This window comes from Gorilla gorilla, chromosome 21 (genome assembly GCF_029281585.2).
Source record: "Gorilla gorilla gorilla isolate KB3781 chromosome 21, NHGRI_mGorGor1-v2.1_pri, whole genome shotgun sequence".
NCBI lineage: Eukaryota > Metazoa > Chordata > Mammalia > Primates > Hominidae > Gorilla > Gorilla gorilla.
The window spans coordinates 11,279,072-11,289,209 of NC_073245.2; the positions used below are offsets into that span (position 1 = coordinate 11,279,072).

At 42.4% G+C, this 10,138-nt stretch overlaps 1 long non-coding RNA gene across 3 annotated transcripts in view; it reads left to right on the top strand.

Moving 5' to 3' along the window:
- LOC115931696 (uncharacterized) overlaps positions 1–10,138 on the top strand; it is a 53,897-nt gene that overhangs the window by 32,069 nt on the left and 11,690 nt on the right. For 2 of the 3 annotated variants that reach the window (XR_008674358.2, XR_008674357.2), the window contains exon 3: positions 2,802–2,923. The exons of the other annotated variant lie outside the window; for it this stretch is intronic. This is a non-coding gene — a long non-coding RNA (uncharacterized lncRNA). The remainder of the gene's footprint in view (positions 1–2,801; positions 2,924–10,138) is intronic. 3 annotated transcript variants of the gene reach the window in all.

The following is a 10,138-nucleotide window of genomic DNA, read 5'->3' on the forward strand; positions in this document are numbered from 1 at the left end:
TGTAATCCCAGCGCTTTGGGAGGCTGAGGCAGGCAGATTGCTTGAGCACAGGAGTTTGAGAGCAGCCTGGGCAACGTAGTGAGACCCTGTCTCTATTTTTTAAAAAATGATTTAAAATAAAATAAATCTTCCATTTGGGGTTTTTCTTTTTTTTTTTTCTTTTTTTAAGATGGAGTTTCACTCTTTGTTGTCCAGGCTGGAGTGCAATGGCACAATCTTGACTCACCACAACCTCCACCTCCCGGGTTTAAGCGATTCTCCTGCCTCAGCCTCCCAAGAAGCTGGGATTACAGGTGCACGCCACCACGCCCAGCTAATTTTGTATTTTTAGTACAGACGGGGTTTCTCCATGTTGGTCAGGCTGGTCTCAAACTCCTGACCTCAGGTGATCCGCCCACCTTGGGCTCCCAAAATGCTGGGATTACAGGCATGAGCCACCGCACCCGGCTGGGGTTTCTTTGTATCTTTTATTTATTGCAACTTTGTTTTTTGAGTGTTCATAGTTTCTTGTTAAAAGTGTTTTTGTTTGTTTTTAATGATAGCTGCTTTAAAAATCCTTGCCAGACAATCCCAACATCAGTACCATCTTGGTATTGGCATCTGTTGATCGCCTTTTCTCATTCTGGTTGACATTTTCTGTTTTCTGACATGACAAGTAATATTCAATATTATCAGTACTTTGGGTATTATGAAACTCCGATTCCTTTTTATATTTTTACTTTAGCATGCATTCAACCTGCTTCAATTCAGAATGCACATCATGACTCACTTCTGTGGTCTGTGAGTTTGAATGTCAGTTTGGTTTCAAATTCAGCGTTATCTTGGTCTGCTCTGCCTGTGTGCTACCCAGAGACCAGTCTGAAACCCGAGTGATATTCCACAGCATAGCTCAGTTCTTAAAGCTTTTGCTGTGTTAATTCTGATGAGTTTCACACATAGGCCACTTGGGGATGTGCACAAATTGAAAGACACTTTTTCTGCAGCTCCCTCCTCTCTGTTATTCTGCCCACACTGTCTGTGAGGGGGTAGGTGCTGCCTCTGTTACTGCAGGGCAGGTGGTAGTCAACAGGGCTCTACCCTAGAGTGTCCATAGCATCCCATGGGAAGGAGGAGGAGGGACGGGGTGTCACCTCTTATCCCATTAGTGCAGGATGGGGCTCATTAATAGAGCTCCACTTGTCTCCAGAATCACTGGTGAGGAAGGGGAGTGTTGCCCCCACATTAGTGCACAGCAGGGATGGTTCACCGAACTCCACACCAGTCTCTCCAGAGCCTGTTGGGGAGAGGAGGGCTGTGGCTTCTTTGATGGTGTTCACCTGGAGTAGAGCAAGTATTGTCAAAAGGGTCATCCTCGGAGGCTGCAGTGAGCCGAGATCGCACCATTGCACTGCCGCCTGGGAGACAGAGCAAGACTCCATCTCAAACAAAAAAAAAAAAAAAAAAAAAAAGGCCATCCTTCATTACTGTCCTCTTCTAGGTCCTTTGACTAGAGAAAGCATTTTCCTTAGGACTTTTGTTGTCTGTGCTTGTTGGTCATTTCAGATTGTGCCTTCCTCTAGTGCCCAGGTTGAAATATGTGAACACTATGAAAGCCTCTGGGAACTCCCTGCCAAGTCATCCCTTGAGACTCAAGTTTCCTAGCCAGTCTGCCTAGTTTACTTCTTTAGCGGTTTCTGATAGTTGCTTTATGTATTTTGTCTAGTTTTTAGTTGTAATTAGCAGAAGGAATAGGGTGGAATCCACTTTATCTTGTGTGAACATGGAAGCCCCATGTACTTTTTTTTTTTTTGAGACGGAGTCTGGCTCTGTCGCCCAGGCGGGAGTGCAGTGGCGCGATCTCGGCTCACTGCAAGCTCCGCCTCCCGGGTTCACGCCATTCTCCTGCCTCAGCCTCCCGAGTAGCTGGGACTACAGGCGCCCGCTACCACGCCCAGCTAATTTTTTTGTATTTTTAGTAGAGACGGGGTTTCACCGTGTTAGCCAGGATGGTCTTGATCTCCTGACCTCGTGATCCGCCCGCCTCGGCCTCCCAAAGTGCTGGAATTACAGGCGTGAGCCACCGCGCCCGGCCGCCCCATGTATTTTTTAAATAAACTTTTTGAGGTATAATTTACATGAAATAAAATGTACCCATTTAAAGTATACATTTCCATGAGTTTGACAAATGTATATACCCATGTAACCCTAACCACAATCAAGATATAGAACACTTCTATTACCCCAAAAGGTTCCCTTTGTCTTCCTTCCTAGTCAGTTTCCTCCATCCTGAGCCTCAGACCTGGCCTGATTTCTGCCAGTATAAGTTGAACTTGTCTTTTCTAGAGTTCCATATGAAGAAAATCACATAGAACGTAATGTTTGTAGAAGTCTGGGCCGGGCGCGGTGGCTCACGCCTGTAATCCTAGCACTTTTGGAGGCCAACGTGGGTGGATCACGAGGTCAAGAGATCAAGACCATCCTGGCCAACATGGTGAAAGTCCGTCTCTACTAAAAATACAAAAATTAGCCGTGCATGGTGGCACATGCCTGTAATCCCAGCTACTCAGGAGGCTGAGGCAGGAGAATCGCTTCAACCAGGGAGTCGGAGGTTGCAATGAGCCGAGATCGCACCACAGCACTCCAGCCTGGTGACAGAGTGAGCTTCCGTCTCAAAAAAAAAAAAAAAAAAAGTCTGGTTTCTTTTACTTATTATAATATCTGTGAGATTCATCCATATTGTTGGCATTTCAGTAGTTCATTCCTTTTTATGTTTGTTTTTGCTTTCATTTGAATTGTCACTATCCTATGCTCTTGCCTGACAGACCCCGAGAGCCTACTGACCACAGCAGCTCCTGTTACCACGGCTGCCATTTCTGTTCTCAGTGCTACTGCTCATTGATCCCAGGGAGGAAAATTCTGATGCATCACTTAGTATTTATTTCAGGTATGGTTAGGACATTTCAGAATAAAGGATGGCTTCTTCTGGATGTATCTGAATTGATCTGCTGTCATATACTGATGAATAACAGCTCAGACCAAAGTACATAAAAAAGTCATTCTCTTTCCAGACAATTTTAGGGGTTTGTAACCTTGGTCTTATATTGCTCCATGGCCTATGAGTTAGTAACAGGACTAGTGAAATTCCTAGTAACATAGTCCTGTTACTACAAGATTACCCATATCCTTTGATGATCCATCTACTGCAAACTCATAGAATTTACTGGACAGTCTTCTTCATTTTATGTAAGAATGACCACTGTATCATCATATGTCAGTGTCCTGCATAACTGTCACCACCCCTCCATGCCGAATACCTGGTAGCTTGTGATGAGTTGAGAACCTCACTGAACAGTCTTATCCACATCCTCAGGTTCTCTGAGGTTTTCCTTCTGTCCAGTCCATGCACTTGTACCCCTGGTGGTCGAAGTACAGTCATGCACTGCATATGATGTTCTCATCAATGGTGGGCTGCATACACAACAGCGGTCCCATAAAACCATAATGAAGCTCAAAAATTCCTATTGCCAACTGGCATAACGTCATGTAGTAACACATGACCTTTTCTATGTTTAGATCTGTTCAGATACACAAATACTTACCACTGTATTCCAATTGCCTGTAGTATTCAACAGTCACTGTACAAACCTGCTGTATAGGTTTGTAGCCTAGGAGCTACAGGTTGTACCGTATAGCCTAGGTGTGTGGTAGGTAGGCTATACTATACAGATTTGTGTAAGTATACTCTATGATGTTCACACAATGGCGAAGTCTCCTAATGACACATTTCTCAGAATGTCTCCCCATCACTTTGGCCAGCTGACTCAGTTTGTGATGGCAATTGTGAGACCAGTTGAAGGGTGATCTGACCTGTATATTCTCTTGGTTAATTGTATTTACAAATTGGATACATGATTTCTCTGATTGCTCTCTTCACAAACTACATTTGAATATACAAATGAAGTGCTAAGTGGTTTTTATACAGGGAAACAAAGCCAGTTTTGTTTTCTACCAATGCAAGTTTGGATAAATTCTTTTCAAGATGATGACTAAATATTTCCCATTTAGCAAAGTCCTCAGATAAAGAGATGCCAGGTATTTCTTGTTATGTTGGTTTCTGTATTACTATCTGTTCAGACACAAGTGTCCTTAAAAATGTGCTTAGTTGTAATTTCTTCATAGATTTCAACCAAAACAACATATTGCAAGATTGAATGCAGAAGTAGATGTGAGAACTCATTCTATTAAGCCAAGCGTAAATGTTTAAAAATGTAAAATAATACCACTCTTCTGATATTTTCTGGGAGAAAATATATTTGTGGAAAATATACCTATCAAAGAAATACCAGAAACCTTCCAAACTGAAGGACATGTGTATCCAGATTAAAATGACCTTCCAAATGCTTAACATAGTAAACAAAAACCGGAGGAAAAGGAGGGGAGAAAAGGAAAAAAGAAGACTCACACAAGGCCGTATTATGACATTTCATCATACCATAGATAAATTAGATCCTGAAAGATTTCAGAAAGGAATATGAGATCACACATAAAGGAACAGGAATCAAAATGACATTACCCTTCTCAACAACACTGGAAGCTCCAAGAGAGTGTAGCAATGCTTTCATCCTAAGAGAAAATAATTATCAATACAAAATAATATTCCCAGCTAAACTATCAATCGTGAGGGTAGAAGAAAGGCATTTTTAGCCATTGCGTGGGAGTGTTATAATAATGGTCCCAGTGAACCACACCTCCCTGTATCCGCACCACTTTGCAATGAGAAATTTGCTGTTTGTCCTAGTGAGAGAGGGAGTCTGTTTCTTTACCCTTGGGCCTGGGCTGGCCTGGTGACTTGTTTTGACCAATACATGGAAGAAGTGACATTATGTGAGTTCTGCAGCTGAAGCTTTAAGAGGCCTTGAAGTTTCTCCTCACCTTCTTGGAACCTTGAGACCACCATGCTGTGAGAAGCCTGGGCATATCTACTGGAGGCCGAGGGGCCACATGACACGTCTAAAACTCATACATCAAGATATGGTAATATAATGTGAAATTCCTAGAGCAGCTTAATGCTAGTCTCTATTTGGCTACCTTTTTCTTTAGAATTGCTTATACAGTTAGTGTATGAGATTTTTGTTATATTTTGCAAATATTTTCTCTCCATTATAGCTCATCTTTTAGCTTTGTTTATGGCATGTTTTTATGATAGAGAAGTTTCATTTTTTATTTTTAAGTGGTTACATCTATTAATAATTTCCTTTGTGTCTCTGAGGTTTTGTTGCTTAAGAAGGACTTCTCAAAGATTTAACCTTATTTTTTACTTAAAAAGCAAAAAAAAAAAACAAAAACAAAAACAAAAACAAAACAACGATCACAATATAAGCCAGTATAAGCAACTGGTTCGTGCAGGATGGTGGTAGTTATCAAAGAGAGCTGAGTCTAAAGCTCTAAGGAGTCATCTGGAGAAAGCCAGGCAGAGACTTGCTGCTTTTCTATTCTTCTTTCCCTTCTAATCCAGCTTGAAAGCTGCACCCATCAAGTGTGTCCTGAATCTGACTATTCACTATCTTCACTTCTGCCAATCTGCTCCAGGCCTCCATCCTTTCCTGCCTAAATGAACCCCAAAGCTGGCTTGTATCCTGCATCCATCCGCCACTCTTGCCCTTGTTTCAGTGATCTATTGCTGTGAAATAAACTTCAAAACCAAGTGATTCAGTCTCACATTTCTGGTTTTCCTGGGCTGAGTGGGGTGGTTCCTCTATTCATGCGATGTGGCTGGAGCTGTGGGCATTTGTGGGCTTGAATGGGCTGAGTGTTCACCATGGTTCATTCACATGGTGGCAGCTGGCTAGGTTCTCAGCTAGGACAGTGGCCTCTCCATGTAGCTTGGGCTCAGAGCCAGTGTTCTGAGAAGGAAGTAGAAGCTGGCAGTCCTCTTGAGGCCTGGGCTTGAAGTCCCAGAACATCCTTTCCCACTGCCTTGTAATGATCAAAGTAGTCACGAGGCCAGCCTAGATTCAAGGGCTTGGAGGAATACTACCCTTCAGTCAATTTCCCAGTTTCCAGAGAATTTTAAAAAAACAAACGGCTCGACACAGTGGCATGTGCTACTCGGGAGGCTAAGGTGGGAGGATCACTTGAGCCTGGGAGGTTGAGGTTGCAGTGAGCTGTGATTACACCACTGCACTCCAACCTGGGTGACAGATCAGACCTTGTCTCAAAACACTCTCCCCAAAACAAATAGAAATAATTCTCCTGCTGGAATCCACTGCTCACTAGACTTATATTGTAATAGCCTGCCTCACCTGGCCCCTGCCTAACTCTGTCCCTCACACCTTTGCTCTGTCCCTAAAGGTCATACTGCTGTTTCCCCAGCACCCCAAACTCACCAGCCTTCAGGGACTTAGCCTAGAACAATTTTCCTCCAGGACTTCACTTGGCCACTTCACTCCATTGCTTCCAGATGGCTGACATTATTTGCCCATCTGTTTTGGGTCTCCTTCACTGGCATGAATGTAAGGTCCTTGCCAGCAGCACTTTTCTGTCCTATCCTACATTCACTCTTAGCATCTAGAATGGTGTTATCACAGGAAAGGCAAAAAGTATACTCTGTGGTTAACTGAATTTACTTGCCTAAATCTTGGGCATGTGAGGCTTTGAGAAATATACAAATTAATGTTAAACAGAACCACAGTGGTCAGTAACAGGCACATCCAACAATACACTAGTCCTGCATACATACCCACTGGCATGTTTCTACCTTCCTCATAAGAGCTGACAGCCGTTTTGCTGCATGCTGTACAGGAGAGCTGCTGCTGCAGACTCAGCCTCTGATGGGCCCATAGTCGATCTGCCCACTGCATGCCTTGAACTCAGGGAATTCAGACGAGCTCATCACACACTCCAGCCAGAAGCTAGAGGGCTGCCGGCCTTGACATTTTAATGCATTGTTGGTGTCAGCTGCCCTTCACTGATTCACTCAATTACAGAGGTCTGAATGAGAATCCCTACGCTGGCTTCTCAGTGGTTCTTAAGAAGCCAGTGTAGCCCAAGGTCATCAACCCAAGTGAACCCACATTTATCCAGGAAGCAAGAGGTGTGGCAAGGGCAGAATTCTAACAGACATCCATTCCACATGTGTCAGAGACAAAACTAAGTCCAAGATAAAATCGACAAAGGCTATTTATTCATAAACGTGCAGCAAGGGAACCCTTCTGCTGAAACCTTTGTTTTGGTAAGGGTTCAGAGGTGTTAGACGTTATAGAGTAGAAAGGAGAAATACTGACAGTGTTGACTTGGCAAATGTCATATAAGGGTAGGATTTGTGGAAGCAAGCCAAGAGACAAAGTGGTCTTCAAGTACATTTGACTTGATTAGCTTCAAGGAGGCAGGTGAGCAGTTTGGGAACATTTCAAAAGACGAAAGGGGCGGAGAGTTTCTGTGGCCAGCCATTTCCTGGAAAAAGTGAAGGTTGATGGGATGCTTTTTTGCAGTCTATCATCATGGTTCTTAGGGGTGTAAAAGGTAAAGTGAGGTTCCTCTTCAAAGACTTTCCTCCCTGTCTAATTAAGAATAAATAGTAACTTCTCTTAGGAGCAAAACTTATTCAAAGACCTGTGCTAACATTCTTAAATATCTGCTAGCCGTAATGAAGAAATCAATGTACTTTATGTTCTTAGCTCCCACAATTTAGCCTATTTGCCCTGGCAGTGCTTATACTGGTCCAAGCAAGCATTAGGTCATAGCCTGTTCCTCTTCCTTATTTGAAGGTGTTTTTACCTTTCTCAGCATTCCACAAGTTACTTCCTCCTTCATTCCCCTCTGCCTTTGCCTCTTTTAAAAAGTTCTAAGTTGCTAGCCAATCAGGACAAATACAGAATGTGAGGTCCCGTTCCAGCCAATGGAAACTGGACACAGCAGTAAAGTGGACTTGTCAAGTTATAAATGACCCTGTCTCCTTTGTTCGGTGTACTCTCGTGGCGAAACTGCTGGCGAGTGTACCCTTTCTGCAGAAAGTATAAAAATGACTTTGCTGAAGAAATTAATGTTCAAGTGCTATTTCTTTACGGCACTGAAGAACAAGCATTTCAAACAGAGGGTAGGGTGGGGTGGTGGTGGTGGTATGTGGTTGCCACAGCAGTAAGTTTCTCACATGGATCATTAACTTTCAAATAATTAAAATTTTAGAGATGCAAGGTATCTTAAAGTTCATCTGGTCACTCTGACCACCCACATTCCCACTCTCATCCCAAGTTCATTTAATGCATGGAAAAACTCAAAACAAAAGGTAATTTGGCATCTAACCCTTAGCAAAGGTTAGATGTAGAATTAGAAGTTTTCCTGAATCCTAGGACTGTAGTATAACCATCATGCATTTCAAAAGTAAAACAAAAAAGGGAATTAAAAAAAAGAAAATACAGTAAGTAGCCACATAAACCACTTCTAGCTGGGTCCACTGGTCCCCCTGCTTCTTGTTTATTAACGGAATCTGTTCAGGGGCTCTAGGGCTCAGAGCTTTAGGGGAGTCTGAGCCCTTCTCCAGCCCTGGGGCGATGGGTCTTGATTGATCCAGGTCAGTCAAATTCTCCACAGATTTAATTCTGGCCAATGAATATGAGAAGAAATGAGAAGGTGGAAGGGTGTCTTAGTCTACTTTTTGCTGCTATAATAAAAATACCAATACATGGGGTAAATTATAATGAAGAGAAATTGATCTCACGGAGTTCTGGAGGCTGGGGAGTCCAAAATCAAGGTGTTGGCATCTGGCGAGGAGCTTCTTGCTGTCACCCCATGGTGGAGGGTGGAAGGGCAGAAAGAGAGAGAGAGCTGGAGGCCAATAGGTGGCTGAACTCATCTTTTTATGAGGAACCCACTCCCATAATAACAGCATTAATCCACTCATGAGAGCAGAGCCCCCATGACCCAACCATTTCCCATTAGGTCCTACCTCCCCACACCCACTGCACTGGGGATCAAGTTTCCAACACATGGAACTTTGGGAGACACATTCACGACATAGCAGAGGACCACTGGAGAAAGGAAGGTTTTTAAAGATTTTTTTAGGACACCATGGAAGTGATAGCCATTGGACATGGATGGTGTTTTTGTTTTTGGCATGGGAAAAGGCTTATACAACTCTGGTCAACTTGGCAACACTAATCAAAAGTCATAAAATCTCCTTTGACCCTAGGGATCCCCTACTATTAACAGTATTATATCTTATAGAACCTAGGTATTTAGGAAAGAAAAAAATGTTCAAAGATGTATTGACATTTAATAAAAGCAAATAACTGGACATAACCCAGCTATCCAAATACATGCTATCAGGAAACACTGTGAAGGACTTTGAAATAGGTCTTGCCCACTGCCCCCACCCCTGCCTCCAATTACTGAGTGTTCTGTCTAATCTAGCCCACCTTTCTGAGTTGATTCCCTTTCATTTCACTGCCTTTGAGCTACTTTACAATTATGTAAATTAAGGGAAACTGATAATGCAGATGATTCTTGTTCATAGAAATGCAAATTGTGACCAATGGAATATAACTGATTATTGTTCTGCAGGTATCAGCCAATTTTGCCAGTTTTGTAACTACGAAGCAAACTCATTTCAGCATTCCTGCTAGGCTTATAATTATTTGTTCTTTGGATTCTCCTTTGAGCCAATTAAAGTGTCCTACTGGTTCTCTCAATAATTAACAAGTTAAATACAATCTTTAACATGTTACTTTTATATTTGTATGAGTCATAATTTTAACTTCTAAAAAAAATTATCCTTTAACAAGGTAGTTAAGTAAATTTAATGTTCATGTGGTATAATTTACTTAGCAGCCCTCTTAAAACAGTTATAAAAACCATATGGCAACAGGGACAAATACTCCTGATAAAAAGCAGAAATGCAAAATTTGTACTACGTTGTGATTAAAGCTAAACGTTGTAAGTGCTTAGGGCAAGAAATAGGAAGGAGGAGAAAAAAAATTGAAGTTGGATTTGTTTGTTAGGGTGGTAGGATCCTGGATTAAAAAAAAAAAAAACCCCTGACATTATTCTGTTATACATTAAAAATAATATTGGCGGGCATGGTGGCTCACGCCTGTAATCCCAGCACTTTGGGAGGCCAAGGCAGGCGGATCACGAGGTCAGGAGATCGAGACCATCCTGGCTA